The sequence below is a fragment of the Bos grunniens genome, chromosome 2, assembly GCF_055505025.1.
Source record: "Bos grunniens cultivar Pamir isolate PY7600 chromosome 2, Bosgru_T2T1.0, whole genome shotgun sequence".
NCBI classification, from domain to species: domain Eukaryota; kingdom Metazoa; phylum Chordata; class Mammalia; order Artiodactyla; family Bovidae; genus Bos; species Bos grunniens.
The window spans coordinates 115,681,932-115,700,821 of record NC_141166.1 but is presented as its reverse complement, the minus strand read 5'-3'; the positions used below and the strand labels follow the sequence as shown (position 1 = coordinate 115,700,821).

The 18,890-nt window shown below is 39.6% G+C and overlaps 1 long non-coding RNA gene across 3 annotated transcripts in view; it reads left to right on the top strand.

Annotated features, from left to right (window-relative positions):
* LOC147378590 (uncharacterized) overlaps nucleotides 1–18,890 on the top strand; it is a 333,236-nt gene that overhangs the window by 169,692 nt on the left and 144,654 nt on the right. For 2 of the 3 annotated variants that reach the window (XR_015147951.1, XR_015147950.1), the window contains exon 4: nucleotides 1,652–1,718. The exons of the other annotated variant lie outside the window; for it this stretch is intronic. This is a non-coding gene — a long non-coding RNA (uncharacterized LOC147378590). The remainder of the gene's footprint in view (nucleotides 1–1,651; nucleotides 1,719–18,890) is intronic. 3 annotated transcript variants of the gene reach the window in all.

Genomic DNA, 18,890 nt, shown 5'->3' with positions numbered 1-18,890 from the left:
GAACGCATGATACAGTGTCCACCCATAGAAACTCTCTGCCCAAGGCTCCTATTGGGAGCTATTCATGTAAGCACCCTTTATATAGCATGTATCACGAGTCCATACTGCCTGATGGAAAGCAGGTGTTTGGCCTATACCACATTGTTTGCACAAATAGTTTAGGAACAGCAAGCTAGTTTTATCAGTTGGGGAATGGAGGGAAGTCACAGTTTTCAGCTAAGGACCAAAGTTGTAAATGGGCCTTTCTAAGGATAGCAGTTTCAGGCCTGCTATGTTAACTCATTTCTGATCAGTAAGCTTCAATCTTCAATCTTCTTCTTTTTTTTTTCTATTTACCTATCAAAACAATCTGGATGTAAAAATAACTCAGGAAAAATTGTAAGTGTTCTTTTCATGTTAATGATAGCATGCATTCTGAGATAAGAGTTCTCCCTCAAACTCCCTAAACTCAGATAATTTACTCTGCTTTTATAAAAAGCTCATGGTTGTATGAAATTAAAAGCTGCTTGCTCTTTGGAAGGACAGCTTTTACAAACCTAGACAGCATATTAAAAAACAGAGACATCACTTTCCAACAAAGGTCTGCATAGTCAAAGCTATGGTTTTTCCAGCAGTCATGTATGAATGTGAGAGTTGGGCCATAAAGAAGGCTGAGTGCTGAAGAATTGATGCTTTTGAATTGTGATGTTAGAGAAGACTCTTGAGAGTCCCTTAGACTGCAAGGAGATCAAACCAGACAATCCTAAAGAAAATCAACCCTGAATATTCATTGGAAGGACTGATGCCACAGCTGAAGCTCCAGTACTTTGCCTGATGTGAAGAGCTGACTCATTGGAAAAGACCCTTATTCTGGGAAAGATTAAAGGCAAAAGGAGAAGGGGCACCAGAGGATGAGATGGTTAGATAGCATCACCAATTCAATGGACATGAATTTGAGCAAACTCTGGGAGACAGTGGAGAACAGAGGATCCTGGTGTACTGTAGACCATGGTGTTACAGAGTCAGACATGACTTTAGTGACTGAACAACATAGTTGTATGAGTAAATGAAATGACAATAATGAAAACAAATTTAAAAATCTAAGATAATACAGTTAACCTTTCGAAATGTGATTGTTTTTGTTGTTTAGTCACTAAGTCATGTCCAACTCTCTTGTGACTCTGTGGAGTATAGCCCACCAGCCTCCTCTGCCCATGAGATTTTCCAGGCAAGAATACTGGAGTGGGTTTCCATTTCCTTCTCCAGGGGATCTTCCTAACTCAGGGATCAAACCAACATCTCCTGCATTGGCAGGTGGATTCTTTACCACCGAGTCACCAGGGAAGTCCAGAAATATAATAGCAAAACATTATCTTTTTTGTGCTGTAATTTTCATTCAAATATTTAAATTTATCTCTGCAGCACATTTTTGTGTACCAGAAGATAATGAAAATAACTGAAAGCTTACATATTAATTAAAAAGATGGTAAGATGCTGTAATAAGAGATCCAGTAAGAAGTTAGATTACAAAGATGTTCATTTCTCACACATGTTAAAAGTTCTAAGATGAGAGTTTGAAGTAGCTGGAGCAGCTCTGACAAATCCATCAGGGACTCAGCTACTGGCTGCGCTGCCGCCTGCATCTCATGGTTCTCCACATGCTCTTTTCCAGCTTGCGGCTACTGCAGCCTCGAGGAAAAGGGTAACAGGGGAGTCCAGAGCCAGGAGTCTCCTCTCAGGCAAGTAAAGTGAAAATTGCTCACATAAGTTCTGCTCATTGTTTATGGATGAGAAATTGGTCACATGGCCACATGTAGCTGCAAGAGAGGCTGAGAAAGTGTAATGTAGCTGCATGCCTAGGAAGAAGGGAAGGAAAACTTTTGGTGGTCTCCTAGCCATCTCCCCCACAGCTCATAAGAATTTTTCACTATAGGTGCAGACTACAATATTTAACAGTTTATTTAGAGATTTGTAACTTTCTGAATAATCAGAGAGCAAGTCACAGAACTCTCTGGAATGATATCTAAGCTATCACTTTAAAAAGTGCTATGTACTATGATCATCTGTAGCATGAGAAGGTTTCAAGATGTAAAGCTCATCCTGACACTTTACCTAATTTCATAATATTTTATTATTCTTGATGGTTGTATCCCAATTTTAGTTGACATATTTTTTTCTCTTTGCTCTCCTGTGCAATATGTAATGCTTCCTGTCCTAAACCAATCTTTAGCTAAAGGGCTTTCCTCTTGTTGAATGCCTTTTAACCTCTGTATTATAATTATGATTTCAAGGTTCAATTGTACTTCCTTAACGTAAATCTAGGGAAATTGAAAAATAAACCACTTCATTTCCAGTTTTGACGTTTATACTACATCTGTTATCTTACTTATGGATATAAAATAATATTCAACTCCTTAAGGGTATTATGTTTATAATTGATCTGCTTATGTTCTCATTTCTGACATACAAATAGTAGCATTTGATTTGTTAAGTTTAAAAATGCATCCTAAAATTGTTTAGAAGATTCTTGTGTTGTTTTATTATATAATCTCTTATGATTTCTGCTGGAGAAGGAAATGACAATCCATTCCAGTATTCTTGCCTGGAAAGTTCCTTGGACAGTGGAGCCTGGTGGGCTACAGCCCATGGGGTCACAAAGAGTCAGATACGACTGACACTCATGCATACTTTCTGCAGATTTATTTTAAAGTTGGTGTGAATGGAAGAAAGTAGATGCTAGATATTGACGGCAATAATAAGGGTTCATTTATTTCTTTGGCTGCTGCTGCTGCCAAGTCGCTTCAGTCGTATCCAACTCTGTGCGACCCCATAGACGGCAGTCCACCAGGCTCCCCTATCCCTGGGATTCTCCAGGCAAGAACACTGGAGTGGCTGAAATGCATAAAAACTAGGTCATTGACTTAGGCATGTATTTTTTTTTTCAGTTTTGCATTCTGACATTTTTTTCATACACAGACACATACATACATGTGCAGACTGTACACATTTATACATAGTGTGTATGCATATGTATATATTTTCCACTTGAACTCTCCTTTGTTTAAATGTAAAATGTCTCTACTTGCAGAAAAGTTCCCTGTTGCTAAAAGTGTGGTCCTTAATGTACTGAGATGATCTCACTATGCACAGTGATGAAGGATTCTATTTTGAGTTGTCACTTGGTGGTGGAGACAGCTATGTACTGAGCTCTTCTCATTCTCTCCCACCATACCTGGTACAGTCAAGAATAGCCATTCACCACATGCCAGATATGACTTAGGCACAGAGCATGTGGTCGGAGGACAGGATGTAATTAACCAATTCATATGGCTCAATCCCATGACCCAGGATTGATGCAGGATACTAAGCCAGACTGCTGTAGGCAATAATCCCTTAGTGCTTGGAATTTACAGAGTACTAAATATGTAACTCTTTGCTAATCTGCTATCTCATGGTAGTTTCACAAATGTTTAGGAAAGTATAAAGTGAGAAGCATGACTAAATCTATAATATTTTTCTTACCTTTTTAATTTTATGTTTTTGTTTTCTCCTCATGCCTTTCCTTCCTTTCTTCCTTCCCTCTTTCCTTTCCTCATTGCTTTCTTCTTTATTTCTTTCCTTCTTTCTAATTCACAGAAAGAGAAACTAAAGGGGCAGAGATATTCAAGTGAAATGTTCAGAATTCAGCTCTACTAGCTGCAAACCCAGAGTAATTGCTACCATATAAGAATACACATGGAGACAGAGTAGAGACAGTGAAAGACAGTGTATGCATGCGTATATTGTGTTGTGTATTAGGTGGAGGGAGTGAAGTGGTTCACAAGTGTTTCTGCTTTAAGCTTTTCTCTGATTATCCAAAGCTTTGTATCTTGGAAGGCACCCTAGGAGCCATCTGGGTGAATAACCACTGCATAACCCCACTGCTTGATCTGGCTTCCTTTTGATAATTTAATGGATGAGATGCTCATATCTCACAAAGCAGCACATCTTGGTTTGGATCATTTGTGTGGTAAGAACATATATTGGGCTGCAGTTTGCTTTCCTGTAAATTCTATCCCCTATGGAAATATATGAACAAGTGTATTCTTTTCCTTGACAATCTCTAGTCTAGACATCTGAGAACGCCTATCATGACTTCACCAGCTTTTCTACCCTCCAGGCAAGCATTTCTATTTCTTATAGCTTTGCCTCTCTACACTTATTTTGCATTTTATCCTTCTCCTTCTTAAGATGGACAGAGAACTGAGAACCCAACTTCCACCAAGAGAGCAACAAGCAGTTACATTCCCTGAGCTGAAAGGCATGTGGAAATAGAGATTCAGAGCATCTCTGGGGCAGATGCTGACAATGCTGTCCTGACTCTGCCCCAAGATAAGTTACTTGCCCCTTGTCTACCTCTGCTTTTCACCTTTAAAATAATGAACCAGGAATCAATGAAATAATGCTTTGAGCAGTTTAGAACAGTGTCTGACATATAAGTATATGTGTGAGCTGTTGTTACATTCACTTGACAGTCACTTCACAGTTAGTACATTCTGCACTTTGAGTCAACCAAAGACCATGGGCATTTATGTACAAACCACTAAAACTCAGTATCCCTTCTGTCTTGTATATCCATATATGAGCAGTTTGCATTTGCATGTTTGAACTTAAATGAAGGCTCTATCCCTGCCACCGTTCATCTGGGCTTATCACAGTGTGTCCTCTGGCCTGTTATGTGTTTTGAGTCTTGAGGGTGCAAATCCAACATGGCCATTCTCCCTCCGGCCTCCTTCTATTCTCTGTGGGTTTGATAATCTTACACTGGAAAAAAAAAAATTTAAAAAGCCAAGTAAGACTGAAATGATTATAGAGCACCTTATCAGCCTACGCGGATTTATCTAGTCTCTGATAGTACAAGCTACTTAATTTCATGTTTGTCTGAAGTCAAGATCTCCACTTTGCAAGGATTCTGTGTTGACTTACCACCAAGTATCCATATAGTCATACAAGGAAAGGAGCTTAGTTTGGCATGACTTATTTATAAAACAAAGTTTTGGTTTGCTTTTTTCTCAGTTCTCTTCAGTCCAGTTCAGTTACTCAGTCATGTCCGACTCTTTCCGACCCCATGAATCACAGCATGCCAGGCCTCCCTGTCCATCACCAACTCTTGGAGTTCACTCAGACTCACGTCCATCGAGTCAGTGATGCCATCCAGCCATCTCATCCTCTGTCATCCCCTTCTCCTCCTGCCCCCAATCCCTCCCAGCATCAGAGTCTTTTCCAATGAGTCAACTCTTCAAATGAGGTGGCCAAAGTACTGGAGTTTCAGCTTCAGCATCATTCCTTCCAAAGTACACCCAGGACTGATCTCTTTCAGAATGAACTGGTTGGATCTCCTTGCAGTCCAAGGGACTCTCAAGAGTCTTCTCCAACACCACAGTTCAAAAGCATCAGTTTTTTGGCTCTCAGCTTTCTTCACTACTGGAAAAACCATAGCCTTGACTAGATGGACCTTTGTTGGCAAAGTAATGTCTCTGCTTTTCAATATGCTATCTAGGTTGGTCATAACTTTCCTTCCAAGGAGTAAGTGTCTTTTAATTTCATGGCTGCAGTCACCGTCTGCAGTGAGTTTGGAGCCCCCCAAAACAAAGTCTGCCACTGTTTCCACTGTTTCCCCATCTATTTCCCATGAAGTGATGGGACCAGATGCCATGATCTTCGTTTTCTGAATGTTGAGCTTTAAGCCAACTTTTTCACTCTCCTCTTTCACTTTCATCAAGAGGCTTTTTAGTTCCTCTTCGCTTTCTGCCATAAGGGTGGTGTCATCTACAAATCTGAGGTTATTGATATTTCTCCCGGCAATCTTGATTCCAGCTTGTGCTTCTTCCAGCCCAGTGTTTCTCATGATGTATTCTGCATATAAGTTAAATAAGCAGGGTGACAGTACACAGCCTTAACATCCTCCTTTTCCTATTAGCTATTAATAAATCACACTAAATATATGTGGTACTGGCTATCATATGCCATCATAATTTTCATTATGGACTTGGCCAGAACCTGTGATTATACTATTGAGGACCAAATGAAGTATGCATTTCTGGTTTAGCAGAAACTATTACTATTAACTCAACCTTGGGTTTTATTTTATAAACTGTGAAAACACCTTTATTCCTCACGTCTTCCAGTGCTTCACGGAAAACAATTTACTCTCTTCATAAATAAGCAACCCCCAAGAAACAAAGAAAAGAAAACAAATGGGAGAGTGTGGCCAGAGACTCCTAGTTGTCTCTTCGGGATAATCCAGGAGGTTGAGTAACAGAACCAGTAAAAATCAGATTTCCTCTCTCCTTGTCCAGTGTTTTTTTTCTTAAGAGCAACCATGCATTCCATGGGCCCTTATGTCTCTCCTGGGAGCACCTTATCAGGTAAGATTTTAACTAGAGGTTTACATGAGGCTTCATATGTTTGAACAATCTATAAATCTTTTGAGGTTGGTCCATCATTAATTTGCAGTAATTGTTTTGACATTGTTGATCTCTCAAAACATAAAAAGTATTCCCTACCAATAAAGAGGCTGTGATTTCATTAAGGATCTGTTACATTTCAAGGGGGAATACAATATTTTATGAAAAACAAAAGGAACCTTGTCATATTCTATTAAAGCAGTCTCCTAACCCCCACTGAAATTGCCTGAGGACTTACACAGTTCCTAATTACACACAGTCTACCTTGGATTTCCATGTAATTTAAATGAATGGGTCTTGTACTGAACGTCTCATTTCTAAATTACTCAATGTCTCTTATTTAAATTGCTCAAACTCAATATTTTGACCTCTTTCCTCAAAGAGTCACCTAAGAGAATAGAAGTTCCTGGAAAAAGGGAACTTGTCTCTCAGAAAGTTATCAAATTACTCGTTATTTTTTTTTTTAGATTTGACTAGTTCACATTTCTTTACTAAAATACTATAGAAGTTTGCCCTGGAAGGAGAGATCTAAGTGGGTAGTTTGAACGAAAGGGTTTTATTTCCCTAAACAGTTCCCAGAGAGACTAGAAATGCTTGTTACTGCTACCTTAAAGTCTGATCTGTAGGGCTTGCCTAGTGCTATCTACATATGAGGGAAGTAAACTGCCAGATTGTAAACACAGCTTGAGTTGCCTCCTTTTTGACATTTGAACTAAACTTAGGCCCTCTTGGGATCTGAATTTAGTTTTGACAAAATACAGCTTTCAGTTTCAACAAGGGATAAAGGGATAATGGCCCCTTCTTAAACTAATTGTCCTCACAGTGGTCATTTGATGAGCTTTAAGGTATAGATATGAGAAAAAATTCAAAATCAGCGGGAAGTTTTGAGTCCTTGGTTGGCATGAAGTGAGCTTCACATGCTTGGAAAATATTTTCAGAGCTCAGTTGGACTGGGATATGAGGAAGCATAGGGTGGGAGGGAAGAGGTAGGGAGTGGTGATTATTTCCTGGCTGTCCCAAATGCTGGGTCAAAAAAAAAAAAAAAAAGAAAGAAAGGAAAATCAAGCTTTTGGTCAACTTAGAAAAAAAAAATCCCTTTCTATGTCACACTTTCACTGTTACTGGGCTGCTGGTTCAATTTGGCCAAACTGTTTTTATATTACCATGTCTGTTCACTGTCAGAGTGATTCTCATTGAAATGCACAAATAAAGGTGAATAAAAATTGTTTTGTAAAGTGTTGTGTATGAGCTTGGGTGAGTGGTAAATAATAATATAACAAATATGATAATAAAATGTAATGATAATAACTGATACTTACTGAGGACTCACCCTGTGCCTGGCAAGATTTTTATATGTTCTGATTAATTTTCTTACAACAGTCCTTGAAGTAGGCACTATTACTATCCTCACATTTCAGATGAGGAAACTGAGGCACAAGCAGATAAGTAAAAATCCAGTTGCCTCAGCTTTTAGGCTAATGTTACTTATATGCTGAACTCTTTCCATATGTAAGCTTAGATTTTTAGCAACGACTGTGGCCAGTGACTGCTCTCAGTTGTGTCTGACTCTTTTACGACCCTTGGACTGTAGCCCACCAGGCTCCTCTGTCCATGGGATTTTCCAAGCAAGAATTCTGGAGTGTGTTGCCATATTTTGCTCTTTCTGTATGTAAGCTTAGATTTTTAGCAACGATTGTGGCCAGTAACTCAGAAGAAAGGCATCACCTGCCTTCCAGATGGACTAGACTTGAGTGTGTTCTGCTGTGTTGTCTTGGTGGTGCCATGTCAGTTCCCAGTGATAATAATGAACAGCAGTGTTTAGGGGAGGGACTCTGGTGGGGAATGAGAATGTAGTAGTGTTCTCATTGTCTGTGAGGAGCTGAGATAAAAAGCAAAAACTTCTAGATGGGCATCTGAGACTTAGAACTGGGATTTGGGGCACTGGTTGATTCATTCGGCAAATATTCATGGAGCATATGCCATGCGCCTGGGACATCATTCTCAGCTGTGGGGACACCACAGTGAACCCAACAGATAAGGCCCTTCCTCTTATGGAGATGACATGGCCTCATAGGCAAAGCTACTTTTCACTCACACTGTCTGGAGTTTCAGTGGTCCACGATTCTCTCCTTTAGAAGATGTCCTCTCTATGTTTCAGCTACTTGTCTGGAACCTTCTCCCTATAAACAAATTTCTTTTCTGAGGCACTGAAAGGGATTATACACAGTCTATATGATCAGGGGAGGGAAAAGCTCCTGCAGGTTATTTAAAGTCTGCACAATGATATACAAGCATGACTTACATAGTCGTGGGCTCCAGCCCAAGAATGTGCTGATCGTGTCCACAACTACCAAACTGCATTAAAACCCACATTAAAACAGTAATAACAGAGAAAAAAAGAAAAAAGTCCTGGAGACAGAGCGGAAAGAGTTCTTGAATTAAATCACTTTTATCTGGGCTCATTCACTTAAGGATGCAATCAACTCACTATTTCAGCAGCTTGGGACCTTAGAAATGCATTTCAAGATTAATTATAAAATGAATTCTTTAAAATGGAAAAATATACTACTTTGCTATTACTTTTAACAACAGATTCTAGTTAAAGAAGCCTTGAAGCAGTTTAGTGGCTTGACTGCCACCTACTGTTCATTTTTTGCCAAAACTTGCATGTGGCTTGGGCAGGAGGTAAGAAAAATGCCTTGGGCAAATCATTTTTTTGAAAAAGTATTTTAACATATGTACTGTAATATAATAATTTTTAAAATTTAGGAGATTGAGAAAATGTGATTAATTCATTTCAAATTACTGTATTTGTCTTAGTAGTTTATGGCAGTCACATTGGTTGAAAATTCTACAGTGTTCTAAAAATGTATAGATACAGATATATGTGTGTATATATATGTTCAGGGCATTTCATTAGTCCTGACAAAACATTATACTTGAAATTAATAAAATATGCCACAAACATGAATGTGTCAACATGAAAATATCTCATGAAGCTGGCATCTGATCTTTAAAACAGAAAAGAGATCTCTATCACCATACTTTTGTGCTTACTTGGCTTGTGCATACTTCGAAAACATAAGCACTTCTTCTGTCTAAATAAGGAGATCAAGTGCTGTACATCCCCAGGTATTTCTGAGTGATCCAGGCTTTTGATAGAAGTCTGTTCAGTTGACACAGCGGTCCTGAGATTCTGTTAACTGCTTAGAACTCAGGAGGCAAGATGGGTTAATGCTTTTTCTCTCTCTTGTCTGAATGACTCATTTTAAAGTAATAACTCATTTTCTGAGTACAACAATGCTGTTTACTCCTGAAATCTAGAATCTTGGTGGAAACTTTGTAAACAGGTGATCCTAAGACACAGTCTATGTGAGTTGTTTTATTTTTTGATTGTACCATTTCAAGTTTTTGCACTGAATTATTTATGGAAAGAAAAACTGTGAACTGTTTATGTGTTTTTTACTGATGTCTTACATATATGTCTATGCATTCGTATTTTCAAATATGTTTGTAGATTGTTTCATTTGCACTTAAATCTAGTTATATTTATTTTATGTTTTTAAGGCCTAGTACAGTTTGGCCCTGTTACAATGTGCTTCCTGCTAAAGCTATGTGGCAGTTTTCGGTATAAAATGGTGTCAGTAAATTCTAATATTCTAGAAATCTTTCCAGCTAATGTTTCTTTACTTCACCAAGGACAGTTATATCGAATAGTGGTAATTTCATTTGTTAACACAATATTGGTGAAAGAACATAAATATTGTATTTTATTTTTTGCCATAACAGTATTTCTTCTGATATATGAAACAGCCATCTTATATTAAAAAGATCGCTGTGAGCTCTGTGATGAGCCCTCTCCATATACAGTTTTACCAATAAATGCACATAGTTTGAAAGTTTGTCTTTAATGGTGCCAATAATATAGATATAAAACAAAAGCTTTTTTGTGACTTTATTTATAGTGACACTGATAGAATTTATTAAAATGATATTAAACAACATGAGTAAATTTGATCAAATGTTAGTTTTACAGCTTTTCCCCCCAAGTGTTTCCATCCAGTAACAATGACACTAATCCAAAGCCAAAGAGAAATAGTTCTACCTAAAATATTGGCGAAGAAGCTGAAGCAAATAAAACTAAGCTGACCTTTTAATAAATGTCTGTTTATTGATTTAAATTCACTTTTTTTTCTCCCTTTTTCTGAGCAATGCTGACGAGGCCTGTTAGAATACAAGCATGTATAATAACTCGGACACAACCATTTTTATTTCTTTTGTGTGCCATTACTGAAAGATTGAAGCCAGCTTCACCTAAGTGTAGTGATGCAAAAATAATAGTAACCCCGTCTGGCTGCGCTAGAGTAGAGGCAAACAAGAGCTTCATATCGAAGTCTTCGAGGTAGCTGACATGACGCACCTAGTCAGACGTAAATAATGACAGACGGAAACTATCATGAGGTCTGTGAAGCATCAACATACTGCTATCATTTTCTCTCTAACCTTGCCTTGCTAGCAGCGCTCAGCCTTAGAGCCTGAGAGATCATTTAAAAAGCAAATCCTAATGACTCTGCCCACTGTAACAACAGTCAGTGAGATTGGCATCAATTTAGCTCCGTTTAGAAACTCGGGATAGCAGCTATTGTCAACTTGTGACACCCGAAACTCCACTTGTTCTCCACACACCAACCCCCAGTGCTACCCCTTCCCCACGGCTATTTCCACTCCTGACAAAAAACATTTTCTTCTCTGGTAGGAAAATTATTCATCCCAGTTATTTGCGTGGCACTCGGCATATAATCCTTTAAGCTGCACCTATTTTCCTGGATTAGCTCATTTGTTACCAAAAGCTTTAAGCTCCCCCCATTTTCCATGTGACACATATTATTTTGTGTATATTATGTATGCACAGGGTAAGAGTGGGTAAATAACATTCCAGTGTCCCTGTAGCTTAAGACTAACATGGTTATGGTTCAGATAAACACGTCTGTACATGGCTGCCATAATCAAGTGGAATGGCAGAACAATTTTGCAGATGCAGTCCTAGGAAGGTAAAAAAAAAAAAAAAAAAAGCTGTCTTGTCCCGATTCAATAGAATCTGTTCACCAAGAAACCTGCGATAAAGCAGTCGCACGTTTTATTTGTTAAGACAGTGATGACTTTGCAAGCCGGTGGGAACTGAAGCTGATGTACAATAGGATAATAGCATGATCACTTTGCAAATCAGCATGTGGCTTTGCTTGGGTGCTGGCGGCAGAAGGGCACGGGGTTCTGAGAGAGCTAGCTGGCAACCTGAAAAGGCAAGGAGATCAAACTGCCTGGCTGTGAGTGTAAATGTTCGAGGATAAATTGCCATGAATCTCCTTCTGCTTGTCTTAAAACACATTGCATATATGGGTTTTTGCTGTTTTATAAGAGACTTGGAGGTGAATGTAGGGACCTGAGTGGGTGATGGTAGTGGGGTGAGGTAGCAGAAAAGAATGGGGAGGCTCACAATAGCCTTCTTAATGGAGAGCTATTGATCTCATTTCAGAACACTTTAATCTCCAGCTAAACATCTTACTTACCTTGTATAAAAGAGATGCCAACTTGAAATAAATAATAAACACACAATATTTTAAGGACTTTTGAATTTTGCATGGTAATAAATATTAATGCAGCTTGTGACTCCCAAAGAAAATAGAAGGCACTTAATTCTGTTGTTGATATCAGGTACTGTACAGGTTGATTTCCCGAGGTGAAAGTGAAAAATGCACTATTTGGACTTAAATTTAGATTTAATAAATAACTAATTTAGGATCTTGTTCTATATGCAAGGATATAATCATAAGGCATTCGGTTTTAAAAGGTTTCATTTATTCTTGTGAGCTTAATTATTGCAAGGAAACTGTGAGCAATTTGTTTTTTACCAGTGTCTGATTTCTGAGAATGGTTATTAAATATTAAATGGATGCATAATTCAGGCAATTAAGAAAGTAATCACACAAAGTAATGTAATGGAAGTTAATTATTACTGCATAAGCAAATAGTTCATTAATGCTAGTAGTTGCTATAGCTGCATTCTTAATACATGCAGAACTGAAGCATGAATCCTCTGTGTATTCAAGGAGCTGGTAGGAAGTGTGATGCTACAGAGAGAGCACCACTAATGAAAAACAGAAGCAAATAAGGCCATATTGACCCCTGACTTGTCTAAATAAGGTGGGATCATCATTACTTAAGAGAGTTTTATCGAAACCACGGCTGCACTAGCTGCTTATAATTTTTTGGTTTGTAACACAAACCATATTTTAAATCAAGGAGAAATCAAAAGGAAATCAGCTTGTTAAAACAAAAAATCACCCATTGTACTTCCCTGTTGTTATTTCAAAATCATCTCTTTTGTTAAATAGCTGAAGTCATTATCTGCAACTTGATACCATAGATTATTATTTTTCATAAAAACATTACAGCTGGTACAGACCTTATTTGTCCTACACCTTAAGCCCAAGTGGAAATTCTGACATTTCGTTGCTAACGCTGTCTCTCTAAAGGACTATGCTTTATAAAGGCTATTTTATATGAATTCAGCACCTATGAGGCCTAGTGCTCTCCAGACCTTGGACTGTACCTAGGCACCAAGGTGGTTGAGGCAGGCCAGACCAGGCCAGGCGGAAAGAGAGGAGAGCACATAATGGCAAGGATTTAGACTTGAGCCCCCAGGACCAAGCCAGACCTGCCTCCAGAGGGGACAAACTCCTTAATGGGTTTACTTTTTAACAACCCAGAACCACCCAAGGCTCACTGCCTTCCGCAGCAACAGCACTGCCTTCCCCATCTCATCATAGAATTTCACAGAGAGAAGCAATTCTGTTAGGCCAGGTGCTGTTCCCACCATCCTAATGGAGGCATCAACCCACCATAATCCTGACATCATTGGCTTGCTACTTATATTGCCTTACCAAGCTCTCCCCACCAGCTCCCAGGCTGGAGGCTGTGTTAGGTGGGCACAGTGAAGGTTAAGAGACATTGGTCTTGTCAAGGTTGTGCTTCCAGTCATTCAAGGATGGTCTTCCCTCTGTTCCTAGTGCTTGGCTCACCACTGTGGGAACCAGAAGAGACCTACAAGACAGATTCCAACTCTGCTCCACGAAAGCAGCTTACAGTGCTCTTAGAATAGTGTGGTTCTTTTAACCTTTGAGGGGTTAAAAATGTTTGGGGCCACTGTAGTGCAACTGGCCATTTACACAAAAATTTGTGTTTGATTTTAGAAAGTTCATGGTCTCCTTAATCCTGTTCATGGATCTCAGCTTTAAGACCCTCTGCTTTGGAGGAGACCTGTGTCTTCAAACAGGTAGTGAACATTTAGGAGAAAATCTGTTTGGGTTTTTGGCATATAGACTATATATATATATATAGCAGAGGAGCTAGTGGGGTTTGAGGTGTAGTTTGGGGAAGGCTTTATGGAGCAAATGAGCCTTGAACTTGATGTTGAAGGACTGCTGATATTTTGAAGTCAAAGGCAGAGCATTTTTGTATAGAACAGCATAAGCAAAGGAAGGTAAGATGCCATTCATTTATTCATTACCATTTTCATTCATTTAATAAATAGAACTCCTACTGAATTAGATAATCAGGGGAAATAAAGGTAAGAAATGGTTTCCTGACCTCAAAGAATTTACAGTGTAGAAGATGCAATATGGCAACCACATAAGTTTTTATAATATAAAGAAAATGTAATTGCTCTGAGTGAATTCAGCTAGGGGCTTTCAAAATGATTAATGTAAGAGACATGTTTTGGAATTGTTGCAAGGAAGCTGCAGTTAAATGGGCAGGTATAAAGCACTGTCAAGACTTCACCTTTGGTTTGGATGTCATACCTCAGAAAGAGGAAGGAAACAGTCTGGGCAAATCCAGGGAAGTGGAGAAACATGCTGTGTGTTTGGAGAACATGTTTAGCTTAGATAAAGCATAGGTTATGAGTTGAGAGAGCTTCAAAAGGTGAAAGGGAACAGGCCATGAATGCTCTTAACTGGTGGGTAAGGGAGTTTGAGTATCACAAATGGAGAATCACAAATTTTCCTTAATGTGTTTTAGGAAGGTACATCTGGTTACAGTTTTCAGGAATGTTGGCATGGAGTAGCCCTCGCTGCAGGGAGACTTCACAGGCTGCTGCTGAAACATAGGAGGGAGCCACTGAGTGGCTCTTGTTGGTATATGTCTGAGGGAATTAATCTGCTCTACTGCAGATAGTGGAGGGGGAGGCATGGGAATTTCTAATTCCTATGTACCTGCTGGGGCCAGAGAAGGGCCATGGCTCCTGGGTCACCTTCAGAAGACATCACTTTTACTCACCAGGAAGGAAACAGATGTGTCATCCTGCCAGTGGACTTCTACGGCGTTTCTGCTGCTCTTTAATTGTTCTGGCTTCAGAAGTGTTGGAAAGTGTGTGCCAGCTGTACCACTTGTCCTCTCCTTCCCCACCTACCGCCTCCTCCCCGCTTGTTTTAGCATCTCCTCACTCAGAGCAGTGTTTGCCACACAACACTGGTGTATAAGTTCAGATCATTTTCATAAATCTTTGACCTTTAAACCAAATGATTACTCTGCCAAGGACCAAGGGGTTCTTTAAGGAAACCTTGGAGCTTTCAGAATATGGGCTTCACCTTCTCTCAGATTTAGAAACGAGTTTCTCTTTCAGTAAGTGGCATCTCCTATATTACCTCACTTGACCTCTATAAATGCAAGAAGTAAATTGGGAATATATTATTTCTATTTTATAGATGAAATAAAGAGGAGATAAATGCCTAGTGTAAGACAGCATGGTGAAAGATGACCCCAAGATGAAAACTTTCCACCTCAAGATGGTACTGATGTTCAAGACAGCCCTGAGTGAACGGTAGCGGGGCTTCTATTTTTTTCTACTCTGATCCATAGAATTTCTTCCAGACTCCTCAGTTCATCCTAACCTTTATAGGCTAAACTCAGGTCAGGTGAATTCTACCTGTGCTGTAGGAATGACTTAATTTCCCATTCGCAGTAGATCCTTTCTTTATTCTTACAGAGATTTCTATCGTGGCAAGCTTGTATTCCAACTAGCATTCTCTACTGAGGTACTTTTCTCACTTTAGGACAAATGTCATTTCTCCAGTTTCTCTACTTGGGAAAAAGTCTCTCATTCCCTCCCAAATCACCAGTGACTTTAAATGTCAGAATTTATCTCAGCATTACCAAGTGGCCCCTTTGCTTGCACATCAGCATAGCATCTGGGTTCCATTTAAAGTATCAAGGCCAGTTGTTTATTAAATTATCTCTAGAAGGTTCCAGAGAGTCCCAAAGGACTTCCGAAATTTAGCTGCTTCTTCCTCACCATTCAGGTGAAAGTGGTTAAATTATAGAACTTTTCTCCTATGTTTGACATTGCCACATCAGATGCCCCAAAACTACTTTAATACATGCTGAATTAGCTGCTAACCAGTTTCTTTCACTTCACGTTTTGAAATCTTTAAACCCATGGATGGAGGAGCCTGGTGGGCTGCAGTCCATGGGGTCACTGAGCCGGACACGACTGAGCGACTTCACTTTCATGCATTGGAGAAGGAAATGGCAACCCACTCCAGTGTTCTTGCCTGGAGAATCCCAGGGACGGGGGAGCCTGGTGCGCTGCCGTCTATGGGGTCGCACAGAGTCGGACACGACTGAAGCGACTTAGCAGCAGCAGCAGCAACACCCTGGGAAAGCAAGCAGCCACAGCCTGAAGGCTGAAGGTGTTTGTCTTGGACGCTCAGCTGTTGTAATGGCCTTTACAACGTGACTTTAGGACTCTACCCCATTCTCTTTTGGCAGTTTTCATTGTGACAGGGTGGCAGGTAGTGGTGAAGGGGGAGGGTCAAATGGGAAATCCCCACTTCATATGAACACAGGGCTGGCATGCACTGCTCTCTTTACACAGCATCTAAGCTGCCACAGACAGGTTCCCACACTGGAGCTCTCCTGTTAAACTCTCTGCATCACCACAGGGGGAGAAAAACATGCCTTCTGGGGTCTAATGACTAATTTCCTACATCATGTCTACTGTATTCCAGGATGCTAACTTCAGCACACTTGCCTCTACCGCTGGTAAGGGAATGAGCGCACTTGTCAGTTACTGGTCACTAACAACATTTATAGTATTCTTCAACTGAATGTCAGTGCATAGCCAGTGTGAGTGTTCTCCAGGAGGGGGTGAGTTCTGTCACCCTGGGAACCCCAGTTTTATGGGTAGTTGGTTGGGGAAGTAGTTCAAAACCCTTTATAAATGAGGTGGATGTGTTTGGAAAGGTTCTAGGTATCCCATGATACTCTGTTAAATTTTGTTTCTAATTACATCATCAAGAGGTAATTATTGCACTCTGAGGCCAGAAATTCTGAAATCATAACCATCCAGGAAATTTAGGCCATAAAAAAGGTATGCATTGGCCTGGGTAACTGAGATGGCTGAGGGAATGTGCGGGATGGCAAGCGACAGGGAACTTAGAAACTCAGTTCTGTTGAGTTCAGTTAGCACCTAAGTCCATTTATAGTGGTCTGTGCTGTGGAGTCTGAATGAGACTGAGTTAGGGACACACCTCTCAATTTTAGAAAATCTAAAATTACCTAATTCATTCAGGAAGGTATCTAGAATAACTATCTTATTTTTCTTCTTTAAATCAGTCCACTTTTGGGGCAGGTTCTCAGAAAGTAGAGCTGATATTCAGTTTAAAGTGAGAAAGGAAATGTAAACTTCCTTTGTGTAGCATTTCAAGAAAATGTGGGGTTTTTTTTGGATACTAAGTAGCCAAAGATAAATGCAATGCAATGAGACACAAGTATGCCTGGATTCTCTTTAGCAGAACTCTCTGGACTTGGTCTCCTAATACCATCGCTCTCTCCCTTTGCATTTCTGCCATGAGGGAACTAGAGTGAAGAGCTTCCTGCCTTCACTCCTGAGAGGTATGTGAGTGGAGTGGTTAAGAATGGACTCTAGATCAGAACCCCTTGTTTGCTTCCTAGTTCCTCCAAGGCAACCTTGTGTATTGCTTAGGGTAGCAGCAGTTGCCATAACAAATAAATAACATGTTGTCAGTGCTTTGACACAATAGAAGCTTATTTCTCATTCATGTAACCATCTAGTGCTGGTGTTCCTGGTGAGCAATCTTCCATGCTGTGATTCAGAGATGAGGCTCTTTCATCTCGTGGTTCTTGCATCTCTTAAAACCTCAGTATCTTTCGTATCCAACCAGCCAATAAGTAGGAAATGTGGAGAAGGCACATCCAGTAATTGACAGAGCTGAAAGAGACACACATCCGTTCCACCGCTTCCTACTGGTAAGAACTCGTCACATGGTGCCACCAAGATGCAGGGGAGGCTGAGAAACAGTCCGTGGCTGTGCAGGTTGATTCTTTCGAAGGGGGAGCATAAATGTTGGTGAAAGTTAGCTATTCTTGTCACACTTAGGCCAGATAGTTCAACACTCTGTACCTCAGTTCAGTTCCCTCATCTATAATGCAGAGACAATAGCAGTACCTACTTTATAGAGTTGATGTATGAATTAAATTAGATAACATATATAAAATGGTACACAGGAAGTACTTCATAAAAGTTGGTAATTATTTCAACAGTTGTTATTGCTGTTAATTTTTCCTTGAGTCACTTTAACCACTCAAAGACTCTCATAATTAATATCTCACATTTCTCTAATTAAAATAGCTAGCCAAACAGGATATGATAAGGCTCGTGGCTATTTCATGAACAAAGAGAATCTATTTGATGGAATATAAAACTAAGCAGTGTGACAGTTAGACAGTCCCTGAAGGATATGAAGCCTGCCTGTAAAATCATTGCCCCTGTTCCCCTCCTGCTGTATGTTCTACACACGAAAGGAAAAAAAAGTTAGAATTTCTCAGAGGGGATGACAGAACAGTTCATCATTTCATTGAGTACATGTTATTTTTCAGTATTTATTTCCACACTATTTTCATTAGAAATTATAGGAAGCCTTTTCTTTGAATTTATATTACTTAAATATAAATATATATACTTAAATATGTGTGCTTAAAAGACTCAAAAAGGGCATTTTTCAACCTCTGGTATGATCCATTTCTATTTTGACAAATCTTCTTGAAGAGCAACTAATTTAGTAAAGTCAATTTTCCTAGCTACTAAATTCCTCTTTCAGAGTGCACAAAAAGTCTGTGATCACCAGCAAGAATCCTGGGAAAGTAAAATGAAATGAATGAAGAGATAATCTAGACACAGATTTATACACAGAGTGGGGAAGACATGCTGTTGATGAGACTGTTATACTTCCTGAAGGGCTACTTACTTTTATTCAGTGTCATAAACCAAGCCAGGTCAAATCACAGCACACTTGACCCAACCTGGCCTGGCAGTGGTTGGAAAGCTGAAAGCCAGAGATGTATAGCAGAGTTTTTAATCAAATGGACTCTGTTAACAGAATACTTGGG